The sequence below is a fragment of the Phyllobates terribilis genome, unplaced genomic scaffold (genome assembly GCF_046119375.1).
Source record: "Phyllobates terribilis strain yellow unplaced genomic scaffold, ASM4611937v1 Scaffold_11__3_contigs__length_659146591, whole genome shotgun sequence".
In the NCBI taxonomy this organism is placed as follows: domain Eukaryota; kingdom Metazoa; phylum Chordata; class Amphibia; order Anura; family Dendrobatidae; genus Phyllobates; species Phyllobates terribilis.
Window position 1 is genome coordinate 621,866,288 of NW_027362771.1, and position 19,662 is coordinate 621,885,949.

Sequence of the window (19,662 nt, forward strand, 5' to 3'; positions counted from 1 at the left end):
GGCAACACCCTAACCTCAATTGGACGGCTAAACTGTCATTCAAGACACTGAAAGCTCAGCAGTCCCTAGCATCCGATTGGCAGTTAAGATGTCCATGAAATACAGATAGCTCAGTACACCACTGCTCTAGATTGGACAGCAGAAAATAATTCACTGCGTGCAGACACACTAAAAGGTGGAATCGCGATTAACGACAACATTTAATCTTAATTATCCAGACATAAATTCAGTAGGCCAGGAGAAATACGGTATTGTGTTTATGTTGATTTTTGAATTTATGTGTATTTCTTTGGTTGGTCAAGAAGAAGCACAGAAAATTATTTGTATAAGCCTGAATGTTGACACTTGAGTTGTTATTTACTGCAACTTATTGTCTGTTATCTCTGGAAAACAGGGACTCCGGGTCATGGAACAATGGTGTTTGCTAATATGCTGATTACATATTGTACCAGGCCAGCTAGTTTGTTGACCTACAGAGCAATGAAAGACAAAGTATGCAAATTGATTAAATGCTCAAACAATGAGATATGAGCCCCTTCCACCTCCCCCCCTGACCTGTGGATGATGAGTGGGACTTTAAAAAATCACAGCCAAGAGAGACTCTTCAGGAAAAAGAGTAAGTTGCAAGAGCAACAGCTAGGAAAACATGGCTCCACAAGAGGGACACAGATTTGAATTCTGCATGATGCCAGCTTAAGGGACCATGGCCATGGCTGAAGGAATACAGATCTGTTGAATTGACTATCACAGAAACCATGGATACATTTGGGAAAACCAGGTTGGGACCCTCTGGTCACCTGGTCCCATGGAGATGTTTAGGGAAACCAGGTTGGGACCCTCCGGTCAACTGGTCCCATGGAGATGTTTGGGGTAGCCAGGTTGGGACCATCCAGTCACCTGTTTGCATGGATATGTTCGGAGACGTCAGGTTGGGACCCTCTGGTCTCTTGGCCACATACCTCAATAGACTGTCAGCTTCCTAAGCTTGCCACTACCTACTCTCTGTGAGATCCCACCCAAAGCAGGATGCCACTGGTTGAGGTAGTTGGCACTGGAAGTCCCAAATTCACAGCTGCTCTATTCCCGGTGAGTCAGAGGAGGGGTGAGACTCTATAATTTTGCACTATCCTGGTTATTTTGCTGGGACTCTTCTATATGTCTGTTTGGTGGTTCAATAAAGCATTGCCACACTGTTTTGCTCTTACTCTGTGTTGTTTGAGTATTATTTTGCCCACGGGATACCCCCATGTCTTCACAGTGACACTAAGGGCCTGATTTAGGTCCTTCCACAACATTTCTGTAGGATGAAGTCAGGCCTTTGACTTGGCCCTTCAAAAAACTTTAAACCATTCTTTTGCAAATTGATTTTTGTGCTTTGAATCATTGTCTTGCTGCATGACCCATGTTCTCTTAGCATTCAACTCTGGATAGGTAACCAACATTTTCCTTTAGAATTGACTCTTTATGTTTACTTATATGGGAATTATGAAAAATGCTGAGCAAGTATGCTCAACAGTTTTCTGGGCTTCCACACCAATAGATTCAGATAGCTACGTTTCCATTGATAGCAGCATGCAGTGGGGCCTTGTTTTGGTGTAAAGACAGATAGAGGTCACTTCTTCACTTGTTTAAGAACACATCTTTTTGACATTTATGACATTTAGCATTCCTTTAATGTTGGTTTCTTACAACAGATATTTATGATACAGACAATTATACACAGGATTTGATATTATAAAGAGAAAATTCTGGGAAATGTTCACGTTCTCCTAGAAGCTCCTGACATGCACATCCAGTACTGCTGTCAATGTCATAACAAATATGATTGTGATTGTTTTAACATTATGAATGATGAATTCTTTTTTTTAATGACATTATTAAAACTTTTAATTAAACATTTCCCAATTTAGCTCACGTACTATATACGGAGGGTCAGAGATAACATTTATTTGAAGAACGAAAAATATTTTGATGAGAATGGGGATCCTCCTGGACTCTACACTGTTGTTAACTGGCAGCTGAAGGTAGATGGGAACCTGGCACAAGTGAAGATTGGCACCTATAATAAAGCCCAACCTCCTCAGGATCTGGCCCTCAACTCAGATCTGATTATGTGGAATCTGGGAAGTAAACAGGTGGGTGGAGATACAAAGAATAATAATTACGAGAGCTGAATGTGAGTAATTTCAAGGATTTGATTCAAATTTAGGCTGTGTTCTCACTGAGTTCTTTGCAGAAGTTCAAAACCATAAACTTTCAAACATAAACCATTTGAAATGCTCCTTTGTAGGGAGGTTGTGGAAGAGTTTTTCGTTTCCTGAAGCGTGGTGTAGGCTTTGTGCAACTGGTGTATTTAGAGGAGATTTTGAGGCAAAAAATAGTCCTTTTAAATGCCTATGCAGAAAGCCACTTTAGGAAAAAGATGGCTTTAAAGTGGCTCTGTCAGCGGTTTTGTCACAGTTTTTGCAGCGTCTTTTTAAAATATCTTCTACTGAGAGAGCAGGGGTGCGGAAACCACCTGAAGAATGAACATGTTACTTCTTTTAACTGCTTCAAGGTTTCTGAACCCTGAAGTGGTTAAAAAAGGAACAAAGAACTGAACAGCACAGCAAGTCATTTTTCCATAGACATTATTGATGAGCGAGCATGCTCACTCCTGCTCTGTACTCGCCCGAGCAGGAGGTTCACCGATAGAGATGCTCGGGCGGGAGCTTGAGTCCCTACCCTGCATGTTTGGCACTTTTTTAACAGCGAATAAACATGCAGGGATTACTTGCCACTTACTGTAATGCTGTAGCCATGTTGGTTGTGGCAGTACAGTGATTGGCTGGCTGCATAGCATCATTGGGTCTATATTAGACCTGGTGACCCTATGTTCATCAGACTCTACCCTTCAGACAGTCAGAGTAGGGAGAGCTGCAGCTGAGCGAGAGAGAGAATTGGCGGTTTATTAGTGAGATATTAGGTATTCCACAGCTATATATACACATCTGAAATAACAGTCCTTCTAAGGACTAATTCAGCTTCGTATATTATTCCTGGTGATAGCAGGAGTTAGACAGGCAGAGTTTGTGGAGAGTGTATGAGTAGAATAGGGTCATTGCATGTTCTGTCTGCTCTGCTGCTGTTACAGATATCCATGTTTTGGTCTTAATCAGTGATGAGCGAGGACTAAAATGCTCGGGTACTCGTTGTTCGAGTTGAGAAAATTGGAATGCTCGAGTGCTCGAATGCTTGAGCAAGCTCAATGTAAGTCTATGGGAAACTCGATCATTTTTCCGGTGGCCCCCCCCCGGTTATCTGCAGAGGGCCTAAAAATTTACTAAATTGATGGGAACAGAGCTCAAATTACATGGGAACAGCATGGGGAAGACCCCTGGAAGCATTTCGGATGCCCAGGTCACTGCTGTCAACAATGTTGTCAGAGTATTACGCCACTTTTACGGACTCACAATAAAACATGCAGAAATGAAACTAAAATGGATTTTCCTGGGAAATATGCTAAGGAACATCATTTCCAGGGTAATGACTTGTGTATAAAGCAAAATAAATAAACAAAAAGCAAAATGCTCCTCCACACCTTGAGCTATGTTTACGCGTACCGTTTTTGATGTGTTTTTGCACTTTTGCATTGCTTTCAACCATGAAAAATACCTTTAACAGTAAATGTCATTTTAACATTTTACTATCTTATCTGGCCATGTGGTGTGTGACACATCATCAGACACGTGCATACAGTGCTGAAAAGACATGGAAACAGCATGGTGAAGACCCCTGGAAGCACCTCTGACTCCCAGGTCACTGCCTAAAACTGTGGTCATCAGACATGATCCTATATTACTGCGGTAATAATAAAGACATTTTTGGCAACGTGACAAATATTAAACTCCATTTAAAATGGGCAAGGCATGTGGTAACGAACAGGGAAGTGGATGTTATTGTGATGGTGATAGTGCACGCAGAGGCAGTGGGCAAGATGAAACAGTGCCTGCTGAGGGAGCACAACAAACACCCACATCATGTCAAACTACCTTTCTGTCCCAATTTCTAGGGGGCCGCGTAACACCACTATTGAAGCTATAGCAGTGTGAAAAGTTGTTGGTTGGAAAGCAGATAATGCTTCATGTCAGTTTTCCACCACCACCACCCTGTCTTCCACATTTTCCAGTCTCATTAGCCGTGAGTCTGGACCACATTGTTATTATTACTTTAGCGTAATTTATTCCATGGCACTTTACATGTGAAAAAGGTGTATACATCGCAAAAACAATTGTAATAATCTTGAAAAAAAATGTGACAGCAACTGGTACAGGAGATGAGAGGACCATGAGGACTTATAGTGTACAAGAGATGGATGAGGAATAGGATATAGTAAGTGAGGATAGAGCTAGTCGTGCAGCGGTATGGTGGAGTGAGGGTTACTGCAGGTTGTATGCTTGTTGGAAGAAGTTGGTCTTCAGGTGCTTTTTAAAGGTTTCAACAGTTGGCGAGAGTCAGAAATGTTGGGGTAGAGAGTTCCAGAGAAGGGGGGATGCATGGGAGAATCTTGTATGCGATTGTGGGAAGAGGAGATAAGATGGGAGTAGAGAAGGGGATCCTGTGAGGATCGGAGGTTGCGTGCAGGTAAGTACTGGGAGACTAGGTCACAAGATGTATGGAGGAGACAGGTTGTGGATGGATTTGCATGCCAAGGTTAGGATTTTAAACTGGAGTCTCTGGGCAATGGGGAACCGGTGAAGGGATTGACAGAGAGGAGAGGCCAGGGAATAGCAAGGGGACAGGTGGATTAGTAGGGCAACAGAGTTTAGGATAGATTGGAGGAATGCGAGAGTGTTTAAAAGGGAGGCCACAGAGCAGGAGGTTGCAGTCGACAAAACGGAAGATGATGAGGGCATGCACTAGTGTTTTTGTAGATTCGTGATTGAGGAATGTGCGGATCAGGGAGATTCTTTTTACTTGGAGTCGGCATACCCCTCACCCTGATCCTCCTTCCTCCCACCATTCCGAGTGCCCTGAGACAACGGATCCCACCCTTGGACACTCCGAAGAGCAGTTTTGTTCATCTTTCCATTTATAGATTGTGGCCTCTCACTCGGTCAGCTTGGAAGTGGAAAGAGCTTGGATATGTGGTTAATAAGAGTCCAGGGTTACCTTAAGATCTGTTCACTTTTCCATCGATAGATTGGGGCCTCTCAGGCAGTCAGCTTTAAGCAGGGCAACAGAAGATCGCATATAGCAATTTGAGCAGCCATGGTCACCCCTGAAGTTGAGAGTGGGAAAGTGCAATTACTTTCACAAGAAGTGGATAATGATGAGACACAATGGACAGAAAGTCAGGAGGAGGACCAGGGTTCATAAGTGGAAGATGAAGGGTTGGACGATAAAGTCACTGACCCAACCTAGTAAGGGGACATGCAGAGCGAGGACAGCAGAAAACAGGGGGAGGGAGGCATAGATCCACAACAGGCAGGAACAAACAGTGTGGTTGCCACAGACACAAAGCGGGCAACAACTCCCTGGAACACGAACACGACGGAAGTTGACAGTACAACTGTTAGGTCTTTCCGAGTTTGTTTCTTTTTTAAGGACTGTTTAGATAACCCAAAAGGGCCATTTACAAAATCTACCATGCCAACATCATCAAGAGCACCAAAGCAACCAGTCTGACCACCACCAGCATGCTCAGGTACATGACAGCAAAGCACCCGACTAGCTGGGCCGAATGCCAAGGTCCAGAAAGTGCGTCTGCAAGTGACACCACTGCCTCTTCCGCTGTTGTGCATGCATGTCAATCCCCTGTCCATGGCGCATAAGAAGATGCCTCCCGCCCTGCACCTGTCATTGCAGACTTGCAACCATCACCGTCCATGTCTTTGTCCCTATGCAGTGCTCAGTTGTCCCTACCCCAGTTCTTGGAATGCAAGTGCAATTATGCAGCCAGCCACCCACCCACAGGCCTCAATAGCAAATTGACACATTTCTGGACTGCTTGCTTTCACTTCAAATGTTGCCTTTTAGGCTCATGGAGGGGGAAGATTTTACACAACCTCATGGCGGCGGCTGGGTAGCCATACTCGGTCCCCGGCCACCACTATTTCTCCCGGTGTCGTCTCCACCTTCCACAAGCAAGGGTCCCATAACATTACCCGTGCCCTCCCCTGTGCACTTAGTGTGAAGGTCCGCCTGACCAGAAACACATGGAAAAGTGAATGTGTCCAGGGACGGTACATATCACTGACGCATGTCAATGGGTTAATATTGTGGAAGCCAGGACCCAGTGGGACTCTGGGAAGGAATACGTCCCCCGACACATAGGATTGCAGGCCCTGGTCAATCAAGCTTCAACACAATGTTCAGAAGGTGGGCTTCTAGATGTGTGTGGGACTTGTTGTATTAGTCCATCTATACTGACCTCCATCAGGTTGCAAACTGAATATATTTTTTTCTGCATCTACCTCTGAAAAAATATTGGGCTTCTAGCTGTGTGTGGGACTTGTTCTATTAATCCATCTATACAGACCTCCATCAGGTTGCAAACTGAATATATTTTTTTCTGCATCTACCTCTGAAAAAATATTGGGCTTCTAGCTGTGTGTGGGACTTGTTGTATTAGTCCATCTATACTGACCTCCATCAGGTTGCAAACTGAATATATTTTTTTCTGCATCTACCTCTGAAAAAATATTGGGCTTCTAGCTGTGTGTGGGACTTGTTCTATTAATCCATATATACAGTACTCCATCAGGTTGCAAACTGAATATATTTTTTTCTGCATCTACCTCTGAAAAAATATTGGGCTTCTAGCTGTGTGTGGGACTTGTTGTATTAGTCCATCTATACTGACCTCCATCAGGTTGCAAACTGAATATATTTTTTTCTGCATCTACCTCTGAAAAAATATTGGGCTTCTAGCTGTGTGTGGGACTTGTTGTATTAGTCCATCTATACTGACCTCCATCAGGTTGCAAACTGAATATATTTTTTTCTGCATCTACCTCTGAAAAAATATTTGGGCTTCTAGCTGTGTGTGGGACTTGTTCTATTAGTCCATCTATACAGACCTCCATCAGGTTGCAAACTGAATATATTTTTTTCTGCATCTACCTCTGAAAAAATATTGGGCTTCTAGCTGTGTGTGGGACTTGTTGTATTAGTCCATCTATACTGACCTCCATCAGGTTGCAAACTGAATATATTTTTTTCTGCATCTACCTCTGAAAAAATATTGGGCTTCTAGCTGTGTGTGGGTCTTGTTCTATTAATCCATCTATACAGACCTCCATCAGGTTGCAAACTGAATATATTTTTTTCTGCATCTACCTCTGAAAAAATATTTGGCCTTCTAGCAGTGTGTGCGACTTTCTCTATTAGTCCATCTATACTGACCTCCATCAGATTGCAAATTAAAAATAATTTTTATCTGCACCTAGCTCTGAAAAAATATTTGGCCTTCTAGCAGTGTGTGGGACTTTCTCTATTAGTCCATCTATACTGACCTCCATCAGGTTGCAAATTGAATGTAATTTTTTTCTGCATCTAACCAAGCCAATAGTTTTGGCCTAATACCACAGTTTGGCCACTCAGCTCTGCTCGGTTCCCATCCATTGTTTTTTTGTGCAAACAACTCCAGAGTTGTTAATTAGTTAACCACCAAAATGAGTGGAAAAAGGCCTGCTGCTGGTGGAAAGGGGAATAGGCGTGTTGGGAAAGGGAAAAAAGTTTGTGTCCGTGGGGTAGGTGTTAAAGCAACAGTAACATCTGCAGAAGAAAGACCATCTTCCAGCCAAACTAAAATGTCTACTTCTTTTAGCGGACAATGTGATAAGATCCCTTTCTTACGGCCACGCCAATCGCTACAAATTCCAGATGAGGCACAAAAACAGCAGGTGCTTCAACGGATATCAAGTGCTCCTTTAAGTGGGCTCTCCTCCACATCAACTTCAACATCACAAATACTCCAGTCCTCAGAGGTGTCACCCCAATCGCACTTGCTTCCTCACAGCTCCCAAATCTCCAGCTGCCCATCTGAGTATGAGGTAGAACAGATGGTTGAGTCTGCAGAGCTGTTTACTCATACTATAGCCTGGGAATCAGAGGTCGACTCCAGCGCTTCTGTGAATCCAGACGAGGAAATGATCTGCACTGATGCCCAGAATCTTTATGAGTCAGATCCAGGACCAGACGCAGAAGGTTCTGACCATAATGTAGACCCTCATTCCCAAACTGTAACTCCTGTTGGTGGAGACAATGAGGAAGACGATGATAAGACTCAAATACCTGATTGGAGCGACAACTTTAGTTTTTTGTCAGGGCAGGAACAGGTTGGCTCTGAGGACGACGGGTGTGATAACGCACAGGGTGATGATGATGAGGTTGGAGATCCCACTTACTGTCAACCCACAGTCAGCCAAGAGATGAGGTCAGCAGAGGAGGTGGAGGAAGATGCTAGTGACGACGAGGTCAGGTTCCGCCTTCCTGGACAGAGACGTAGTACTGGAAGCACGTCAACAACTGCATCCTCAAACACAACTCTGCCTCTCACCACAAGTCGTGGTGGCTCTTCAGGTCGCATGGGTGCTAAGCCTTGCATAGCCTGGGCATTTTTTCAGATCGATAAAGATGACCCAACTCGTGTTATCTGTAACATTTGTCAGCAAAAGCTAAGTAGAGGCCAAAAAATACATAGTTTGAGTACTTCATGCATGAACCGGCACATGGACATGAAGCATAAGTTGCAGTGGGAAGCTCAGTGTGCTACAATGCGGCCTAGCCGGCCGGGCCAACCACCATCTGCCATATCTTGTGCATCCGCGGCCTCTTCATCCTCTGTGACTGGGGGGACAGCAGTCACACCTGTTTTGGGGCGCAGACCTGCCACCTCTTTACCCGCAACAGCCAGCGTGATTGGCAGGTCATCATTTTCTTTGGAGGTGGTAACACCAGCTGGTGTTGAGCGCTGTCCGACATCGATAGCACCACCTTTGGATCAAGGCAACCTAACATGTCCGCCTGCATCTTCCTCACAGACCGGTAGTTTGCTGGGGACACCCTTATCAACCCCGTCTAAGCACAATAGCCAGCCCTCGGTCCCTCAGATGTGGACAAGTAAAAGACCATTTCCTCCTAGCCATGAGAAAGCTAAGAGGTTGAATTTCACCATCTGCAAGTTCTTGGCTACAGAAATGCTGCCTTTCCGCCTGGTGGACACAGAGGATTTTCGAGACCTTATGTCCGTCGCAGTGCCCCAGTACCAGATGCCCAGTCGGCACTACTTCTCAACGAAAGGTGTGCCTGCGCTCCACCAGCATGTCGCACACAACATCACCGCTTCTTTGAGAAACTCTGTGTGTGACAAGGTGCATTTCACCACAGACACTTGGACGAGTAGGCATGGACAGGGGCGTTACATGTCGCTGACTGGGCACTGGGTAACTATGGTGACAGCAGGACAAGGGGCTGCTGTCCAAGTCTTGCCGTCCCCACGAGTTGTGCGTCAATCCTCTTTATGTCAAAGTTCCTCCACTGCTTCTGCCTCCTCAACCTCCTCTCGGTCTTCCACCTGCACCCAAAGCCTGTCTGGTCATGCCACAAGCTTTCTAACTGCGCAGAAGGGATCCTGCACACCTCCTTACTATGCTGGCAGTAGGGCTCAACGTCATCAGGCGGTTTTTACATTGAAATGTCTGGGAAATGTGAGTCACACAGCTTAGGAGATGTGGTCAGCTCTGGAGAACCAATTTCATGAATGGTTGTCTCCACTGGACCTGAAACCAGGGAAGGCCGTGTGCGACAATGCTGCAAACCTAGGTGTGGCCCTTCGCCGGGGCAATGTCACACACGTGCCTTGTATGGCTCACGTGTTAAACCTGGTTGTCCAGCAATTTTTAGCCCACTATCCCAGATTAGATGGCCTTCTGCAGAGGGCACGGTCGCTGTGTGCTCACTTCCGCCGTTTGCATCCCGCAGCTCAGCGACTTACATCTCTACAGAAGTCGTTGGGCCTGCCACTTCACCGGCTAAAATGCGATGTGCCTACCCGGTGGAATTCAACTCTGCACATGTTGCAGCGACTGTGGCAGCACCGACAAGCCCTGGTGCAATACGTTCTGACGTATAGCCTGGGCCAACGAGATCCAGAGGTGGGGCAAATCACGCTGGAGGAGTGGTCTCAGATCAGGGACCTATGCACCCTTCTGCACAGTTTTGAAATGGCGACGAAGATGTTTAGTGCTGACGATGCCATTATCAGCATGACTATTCCGGTGATTTACATGCTGGAGCACATGTTAAACAGAATTCGGAGTCAGGTGGTGGCACAAGAGGAGGTGGAGGAAGTAGAGGAGTAGGAGTTGTATGCAGAAGGGCTAACATCTGCAAGGTCCAGACGGTCGGCAGCACCAAGGCGGCAGGCATGTGAGGGTGGGGGAGATGGTTTTACCAGGGCGCATGGTAGCAGCCAAACTAGTGAGGAAGGTGCAGGAGCCCAGGAAGAAGTGGAGGACGAACTGATGGAAGACTCATCAGATGAGGGAGACCTTGATCACATTTCTGTTGTGCGAGGTTGGGGGGAGAGGACAGAGGAAGGAAGCATGATTGTTACCTCGCCACCAACACAACAGGGACTTGGTGCTCCTGAATGTGCAACACACATGAGTGCCTTCTTGCTGCACTACCTGCAACATGACCCTCGAATTGTGAGAATTAGAAATAATCCTGACTACTGGGTTGCCACACTGTTAGATCCCCGGTACAAAAGTAAATTTACAGAAATTATTCCTGCCATAGAAAGGGATGTACGCATGCAGGAGTATCAGCAGAGACTGTTGCAGAATCTTACATGTGCTTTTCCACAAAATTCCAGTGGTGCACGTAGTGAATCTCACAGTTCCAACTTGCCAACCGTGGGACCGTCAAGTGTTCAGCACTCAAACCATAACAGAACCACAGTATCTGCTGGTAACATCAATTTTGCGGAATCATTTCACCACTTTTTTAGCCCATCCTTTGCAAGGCCACAGGAGACAAGAAGTCTGACACATAGTCAATGCCTAGAGACGATGGTACAGGAGTATCTCCAAGTAAACATTGAAGCCATGACTGTGTCACTGGACCCTTGCTCTTTTTGGGCTTCCAATCTGGATAAATGGCCGGAGCTAGCCACTTACGCCTTGGAGATCTTGTCATGCCCCGCAGCCAGCGTTCTGTCTGAACGTGTGTTCAGCGCTGCTGGTGGTGTGCTGACAGATAAGCGCACGCGGCTCTCCACTGATAATGTAGACAGACTCACGTTCATAAAGATGAACAAATCATGGATCCGAAACGACTTTTCTACCCCTGTGTCATCCTGGGGAGAGTAAAAGCTTGATGATTGGTTAAAATCACCCTACCAACCGTTTTAAGCTTTCAAATTACTAATCATGTTTATCTGTATCTTGGCTGGAAAATAATTTGGGCTTTGTAGCAGTGTGCAGCACTGATTCTATTAGGCCATCTATAATAAGCTCCACTAGATTTAAAATTACTAATCATGTTTATCTGTATCTTGACTGGAAAATAATTTGGGCTTTGTAGCAGTGTGCAGCACTGATCCTATTAGGCCATCTATACTAAAGCTTCACCAGATTTAAAATTAATAATAATTTTTAGCTGCATCTAGCCCGGAAAATAATTTTGGGGCTCCGAGATGCGCAAGACACATAAGTGCCTTCTTGCTGCACTACCTGCAGCATGACCCTCATATTGTCAGAATTCGAAGTAATCATGACTACTGGGTTGCCACACTCTTAGATCCCCCAAACTTTTCGATCAACCTTTTCATTTTAATAAAGACCAAAAAAATTGTCATTTTTGAAATTATAAGCATTAGCAGGTTGTTAGAAACTGAAATCAAACAGTTTTCAACTCAAAACCTTATTCTAGGTGATGTTACATTTTCACATAGGACCCCTTGTTCGAAAGGAGCTTCTGAACTCTCTCGTCCATTGAATTTGTCAGGTTTTGGATGGTTTCTGCTTCAATTGTTTTGCATGAGGACAGAATACCCTCCCAGAGCTGTTGCTTAGATGTGAACTGCCTCCCGCCATCATAGACACTCCTTTTAATGATGCTCCAAAGGTTCTGAATGGGGTAGAGGTCAGGGGAGCATGGGGGTCACACCATAAGTTTGTCCCCTTTTATGCCCATATCAGCCAGAGATGCAGATGTTTTATGTGCAGCATGAGATGGTGCATTATCATGCAGAAAAATGATCTTGCTGTGAAATACACGGTTCTTCTTCTTGAACCATGGCAGGAACTGCTGTTTGAGAAAATCCAATTACATTATGGAGTTCATCTTTAGCGCCTTCAGGGATCCTAAAGGGGCCGACAATCTCTCTCCCCATGATTCCAGCCCAAAACATTACTCCACCTCCTCCTTGTTGGCGCTGTAGCCGTGTTTGCGTGGGGTGTCCATCAACCAGCCATCCTCCACTCCATCCATCTGGACCATCGAGCGCTGCACGGCACTCATCCGTGAACAAAACAGTTTTGAAATCAGTCTTCATGTAATGTTTGGCCCACTGGAGCCGTTTCTGATTGTGTGAAGTGGATAGAGGAGGTCGACAGGATGGCGTATGCACAGCTGCAAACCTCTGAAGGACCCTGCATCTTGTTGTTCGGGGGACGTTGGAGGCACAAGCAGCTTCAAAAACTTGTCTGCTGCTATGACAAGGCTTTTTTGCCGCTGCTCTTTCAACCTGACGTAATTGCCTGTAGGAAAGAGTCCTCAATTTGCCCTTATCAGCACGCACACGTGTGTACTGTGAATCAGCTACATACTTCTTGATTGCCAAGACACTTCATCCTGATCATTGCACAATGTTGATTGTAGTCATGCCTTGACCTAAACACTCCACAATTTGTTGCTTCTCAGCAGCCGACACATCCTTTTTCTTTCCCATTTTGGCAGAAAATGTAGGCTGCTTAATAATGTGAGACAGCCTTCTTAAGTAGTCTTGCCTTTCATTGGACACACCTGCCAAACTAATTAGCACAGGTGTCTGCAATTGCTTACAGTGATATAAAGAGCCCTGACACACATCACCATCAATGAGTTTAACTGACAAACAAACAAATTCTTCCCTTATCATTCCTAAACACTTTTTGCATATTAATTTGGAACACAGTGTACATGTGCTTTTCCACAAAACACCAGTGGTTCACGTAGTGAATCTTACAGTTCTAACTTGCCAACCGTGGTCTGTATGGAGTTGTTCAATAAAGGGCCCAAAATTAAGATAACATAGATGGGAGAGGTCTCTATGAATAGGAATTCCTAAGTATTTGATACCCTGTGAGGGCCAGGCAAAGGGAAAGTTGGACTGGATGGAATCCTATATGGATTTGGGGAGGGAGACATCGAGGGCCTCAGACTTCGCTGCATTGATTTTAAAATTTGACCATGTAACAAAGTGATCTATTTCAGCCATAACAGCATGGATGGATATATTTGATTGAGTGATATATACTAGGACATCATCAGCAAATAGAGAGCACTTGTACTCGGTGCCTCCCACCTCAATCCACCTAATATTGGGGTTATGGCTAGAGATGAGCGGTGTTCGACTAGAACTGTTCGCCAATCTCAAATTCGAGCTGTTTTGGGCGGTGTTCGAGTTGTTCGACGAACCCGAACGATTTGCAAAAAATTCGGCTGTTCGAGGTTATGTTCGATAACTGTTCGTGCACCAAAAGCGTGTCCTGCATGTCTGGCGCTATTTAGAGCACCAATCATGCAGGGATTGTCTGCCACTCACTGTAATGCCACAGCCATGGTGGTTGTGGCATTACAGTGATTGCCAAAATCGATGGGAACAGTGCCAACAGTGAAACATGAAAAGCCGGCACTTCAGCAGCGGCATACACCTGTACCCGACAATTTAGAACCGAAAGAATAGAGCTTCACACATAGATTAGATAGATATAAACATGTCAGTCACATATATATGAAGTACAGTGACAGTGCTGCTTACTGTACTTGTCATTTAGCGTAAAGGATTTATCAAAAAAAATAATAGTGTTTTCATGCACCGTCTCTTTAAAAAAGCCGGCCGGCAATTCAGCAGCGGTACCCGACAATTTATAACAGACAGAATAGAGCTTCACACATAGATTAGATAGATAGAAACATGTCAGTCACATATATATGAAGTACAGTGATAGTGTTGGTTACTGTACTTGTCATTTAGTATTAAAATAAAGGATTTATTATTAAAAAAATTGGCGTGGGGTTCCCCTTAATTTTAGGCTCTAGCGGAGGTTAAGCAGACGGCTGGGGCAGATGTTTGAAGCCTGGGAAGGGGGTAATACCCACGGAGCTTCCCAGGCTACTAATATCAGCCCCCAGCTGAATACATAGCCTTTACTAGCTATTAAATTGGGGGACCCCCCAAAAAAAATGACATGGGGTCCCCCCTAATTTAATAGCTAGCAAAGGCTAGGCAGACAGCTGGGGGCTGATATTAATAGCCCAGGAAGGGAGCCATGAATATTGGCCCCCTCCCAGGCTAGAAACACCAGCCGTCAGCCGCCCCAGAAATGGCACATCCATAGGATGCGCCAATTCTGGCACTTAGCCTCGCTCTTCCACGCTGCCCTGGTGCGGTGGCAGGGGGTAATAGGGTTGGGGTTGATGTCAGCTTATAATGCCAGCTGACATCAAGCCCAGGTTAGTAATGGAGAGGCGTCTATAAGACACCCCCATTACTAACCCCATAGTCAAAGTTAAAAAAAACACAAACACCCAGAATAAAGTCCTTTAATTGAAATAAAGACACAATCCTTTATTGTTATAAATTAAACCATACTTACCGTCACGCCCATTCCAGCTGAAGCCAACGATCTCCTGCAATAAAAAAAAAATAATAAAGCAACCTCATCCTTACCTTTCCATGGTTCCCACGACAGCTTCAGCTCTGCTACATCGAGATGACAGGCTGGACCGCAGCAGAACGCTGCCATCCAGTCTGTCATCCCGCAGACACTGAGAAGCGCAGGCATGCTTGCGCTCCTCACTGTCTCGCTGTGACGGCATCCAGATGAGCCGAGGTCATGTCCAATGAACTCAGCTCACCTCCTGCACGTCACTGACAGCGTGGGAAAATTCTCCTGCAATCAGCGCTTCAGCGTGAGAATTTTCCCACGCTGTCAGTGACGTGCATGAGGTGAGTCGAGTTCATTGGACATGAACTCGGCTCATCTGGATGTCGTCACAGAGAGACGCTGAGCAGCGCAAGCAAGCCTGCGCTTCTCAGTGTCTGCGGGATGACAGGCTGGATGGCAGCGTTCTGCTGCGGTCCAGCCTGTCATCTCGATGTAGCAGAGCTGAAGCTGTCGTGGGAACCATGGAAAGGTAAGGATGAGGTTGCTTTATTATTTTTCTTTTATTGCAGGAGATCGTTGGCTTCAGCTGGAATGGGCATGACGGTAAGTATGGTTTAATTTATAACAATAAAGGATTGTGTCTTTATTTCAATTAAAGGACTTTATTCTGGGTGTTTGTGTTTTTTTTAACTTTGACTATGGGGTTAGTAATGGGGGTGTCTTATAAACGCCTCTCCATTACTAACCTGGGCTTGATGTCAGCTGGCATTATAAGCTGACATCAACCCCAACCCTATTACCCCCTGCCACCGCACCAGGGCAGCGTGGAAGAGCGAGGCTAAGTGCCAGAATTGGCGCATCCTATGGATGCGCCATTTCTGGGGCGGCTGAGGGCTGGTGTTTCTAGCCTGGGAGGGGGCCAATATTCATGGCTCCCTTCCTGGGCTATTAATATCAGCCCCCAGCTGTCTGCCTAGCCTTTGCTAGCTATTAAATTAGGGGGGACCCCACATCATTTTTTTTGGGGGGTCCCCCATTTTAATAGCTAGTAAAGGCTATGTATTCAGCTGGGGGCTGATATTAGTAGCCTGGGAAGCTCTGTGGGTATTACCCCCTTCGCAGGCTTCAAACATCTGCCCCAGCCGTCTGCTTAACCTCCGCTAGAGCCTAAAATTAAGGGGAACCCCACGCCAATTTTTTTAATAATAAATCCTTTATTTTAATACTAAATGACAAGTACAGTAACCAACACTATCACTGTACTTCATATATATGTGACTGACATGTTTCTATCTATCTAATCTATGTGTGATGCTCTATCTTTCTGTTCTAAATTGTCGGGTACCGCTGCTGAATTGCCGGCCGGCTTTTTTAAAGAGACAGTGCATGAAAACACTATTATTTTTTTAAATAAATCCTTTACACTAAATGACAAGTACAGTAAGCCACACTATCACTGTACTTATTATATATGTGACTGACATGTTTCTATCTATCTAATCTATGTGTGAAGCTCTATTCTTTCTGTTCTAAATTGTCGGGTACCGCTGCTGAATTGCCGGCCGGCTTTTTTAAAGAGACGGTGCATGAAAACACTAATATTTTTTTTAATAAATCCTTTACACTAAATGACAAGTGCAGTAACCAACACTGTCACTGTGCTTCTTATATGTGTGACTGACATGTTTCTATCTATCTAATCTATGTGTGATGCCCTATTCCTTCTTGTCTAAATTGTCGGGTACCGGTGTATGCCGCTGCTGAATTTGCCGGCCGGCTTTTTTAAAGAGAGTGTCTTCTGAGCAGTTTGTCAGCTTTTGGACACCTTTGCAGGTGTTTTCTATGTGTTTCTATGTGTTTTTGTTTGCCTGCCATTGGTTTTAACGGTGTTCGATGGTGTTCTAAGGTGTTCGACGAACAGTTCGACGAACAGTTCCTCGAACATCCCGGTGTTCGACGAACCGAACCGAACCCGAACAATACGGGGGTGGCTCAACACTAGTTATGGCGAATTGATGAGAGCAGGTGCTCCGTCACTAGGATGTATAAGAGAGGGGACAGAGAACATCCCTGCCTTGTCCCATTGGTGATTGTGAAAGGTGATGAAAATGTTCTGACGCGCCCCCTGGGCCTTGGGACACCCGGAGCCGGACCCTTTTTGGTGGATGCTGGTGGTTGTAGTCTCCGTGGCGGCAACCCGGTTCCGTGGCTCAGGGCGGTCAAACCAGTGGCGGAACTCTTTATGTGGTTTTGATGTTTAAATGTCCGGCTACGCCACCCGTGGATTGCGGTCAGAGTGAACCGCCGCTACAGGGCAGACCGCTGAGGCTGGTGTTGTGGGTGCAGCAGAGCGTAGCATAACTCCCCACGGGAGGAGTATAGCCTCAGGGCAGTGTATGCGGAGGATGGGGGTGATGGTGCAGGGCAGCAGCAGTAATGACACGGAGTCAGTGATGCAGTCCAGGGCCTTTACTCACAGTTCTTATTATCCAGACCACGTCTGCAGGTAACGGCTGCCCACGTCGTACTGTGCTCACCAGGTGAGGGGCTCAGACAACTCCCAGATAACTTTGGAGTGCTTCACAGGACCCCCTTTGTGTGTCCTTTGTCTGGCCTTTCTTACCAACCCTTCTGTCCGGCTGCCTCGGGCCTCCTCTTGGTAAACTTGGCGCCAGTTTCCCTGACCCTATGTGGTGCCTTCCTAGCGGGTGTAGCGAGGGGCTGCGCCACATAAAATGTCACAGCCTCCTGTTTCTAGCTGAGGGTCGTTTCCTGCCTCAACTAGTTTCGGGGACCGGTCTCCCCCTTTGGCCTGACCCCTCCACGCAGGTGGATTCGGGCGTGCGGTGGCGACTCGCCCGTCCGCACCCCTGAGATCCCTTCGTTCCTCGTTCCTGGAGCCTTCTCCGCTCCTCTTCCTTCCTTCTCCCTCTTCCAGGCCTGGGCCTCTGTTACTAGGCCCGCCTCCGGAGCAGAGCTCATGCAGAGCCCCTGCTCCCTGCCACTTCTGCTCAGACTTCTCTGCACTGAACTAAGAAGGTGTCCACCTTTTATACTCCCTTCTCAATGCACCCAGGAACTGCTTCCTCCCTGCTCCTGCACTACAGGGTTCCCCTTCCTCAGTGTTCCCTCCCCCCACTCCAGCCAGGGACAGGGACTGTCGTGCCCATCTCAGGGGCATATTGGTCGCCCTGCCCCACGGCAATGTGGTGTAATGCATGCAGGTGTCGGGTCCTGATCCACACTACATCCTTACCTGAGAGTGAGATATCACACCTCTGGGTGAGGTGCAATACCTCTGTAGCAACCGAGCCCTCAGGGTGCTACAGTTCCATTTATCTTCAGCCTAGGTGACGTATTGCGATACAGGGCCGTGATTTTGGCTATAAAAAGGGTCCCCTAGTCCCCTACCCCAAGCTTTTTAAGAGAATCATATATGGCGTGCCAGGAGACTCTATGGAATGCTTTCTCAGCATCCAACGAGAGTATCTAATTACAAATTTTTAACTGCATCTAGCCCAGGAAATACTTTGTGCCTAGTAGCAGGGTCTGCTAGTCAGCGGATTATCCCGGCTGTTAAGCAAGCTACACCACCTGTAGTTTGGACACTTCATTTTTTCAAAGGAAATGCTTCGGGACCACGGGATACTCAGTGAAGAGCATCAGGAGGCACCCCAAGGCATAGGGGCTCGGACTGGCAGTAGGATGCCTTGTGGTGGACAGCCGAGCTCGATCCTTATAAAAGCTTTTTAACTACAGCAGCTTTAGTGGACTCTACTGGAGCTGGAATTACGCGGCTGCTGGCATGAGACTTGCCCTCCAATAGATCCTTGTAAATGGATTTAAAGTGTATTTATTCAAATTAGAGAGACAATTTAAATTAAAAAGCTTAGAGCTGCCTCCACCACAGGGGGGCTCGCTCGACCCACCAGCGGACAGGCACCAGTATTGGGAGAGGGGGGCTGGCCGTCAGGGTTCACCTCGGCTCTGGCACAAACCCGGCGACACGGAGGAGCGGACTGAACGTGTCGGCTTCTCACTTTTTGGATTTTAGAAGGGCATGACATGCCTATATCTGTGTCTCCCCCTCCTTTTACTCCTCCACCTCTTTTCTTTTCGCATGACTATATGTACTTGTCACTTTTCCATGTGTTAGTTGTGTCTTCTGAGCAGTTTGTCAGCTTTTGGACACCTTTGAAGGTGTTTTCTATGTGTTTCTATGTGTTTTTGTTTGCCTGCCATTGGTTTTAACGGTGTTCGAAGGTGTTCGACGAACAGTTCGACGAACAGTTCGGCGAACACACGGGTGTTCGACGAACCGAACCGAACTCGAACACTACGGGGGTGGCTCAGCACTAGTGACAACGCGTTGGAAATCAACGTTGCAGATGTTTGGATTGATTTTGAGCAGCAGAGAGCAGTTGTTGAGTACCAGCTTCAACACGTCTATCGGCATTCAGGTCAGCCTCCGCACATAAGAGCTGATGAATGGGCAATGGCATGGATATCTGAAATCTGTGTGGTCCTCCAAAACTTTGAGGACTCCACCAAGATGGTAAGCAGTGATGATGCCATAATTAGCATCACCATCCTGCTTCTGTCAACGGAAACGCTCACTGCTCACCATTAAAGAGGAGGCATTGCTGGCGGAGCATGATGAGATGGAGCAAGGATCCATACAGGGTGATGCCACACAGTCCAGCCTCATCTCATCCCAACGTGGATGAGGTGACAATGAGGAGGAGGAAGAGGAGGAGGAGGAATAGGAACTAGTTTCCTGCGCTATAGACGGTACTACCCA

General features: G+C 46.2%; 1 pseudogene; it reads left to right on the top strand.

Moving 5' to 3' along the window:
* Positions 1-414: 414 nt before the first annotated feature.
* The window catches only part of LOC141167410 (vomeronasal type-2 receptor 26-like), a 78,845-nt pseudogene continuing 59,597 nt past the window's right edge, over positions 415-19,662 (top strand).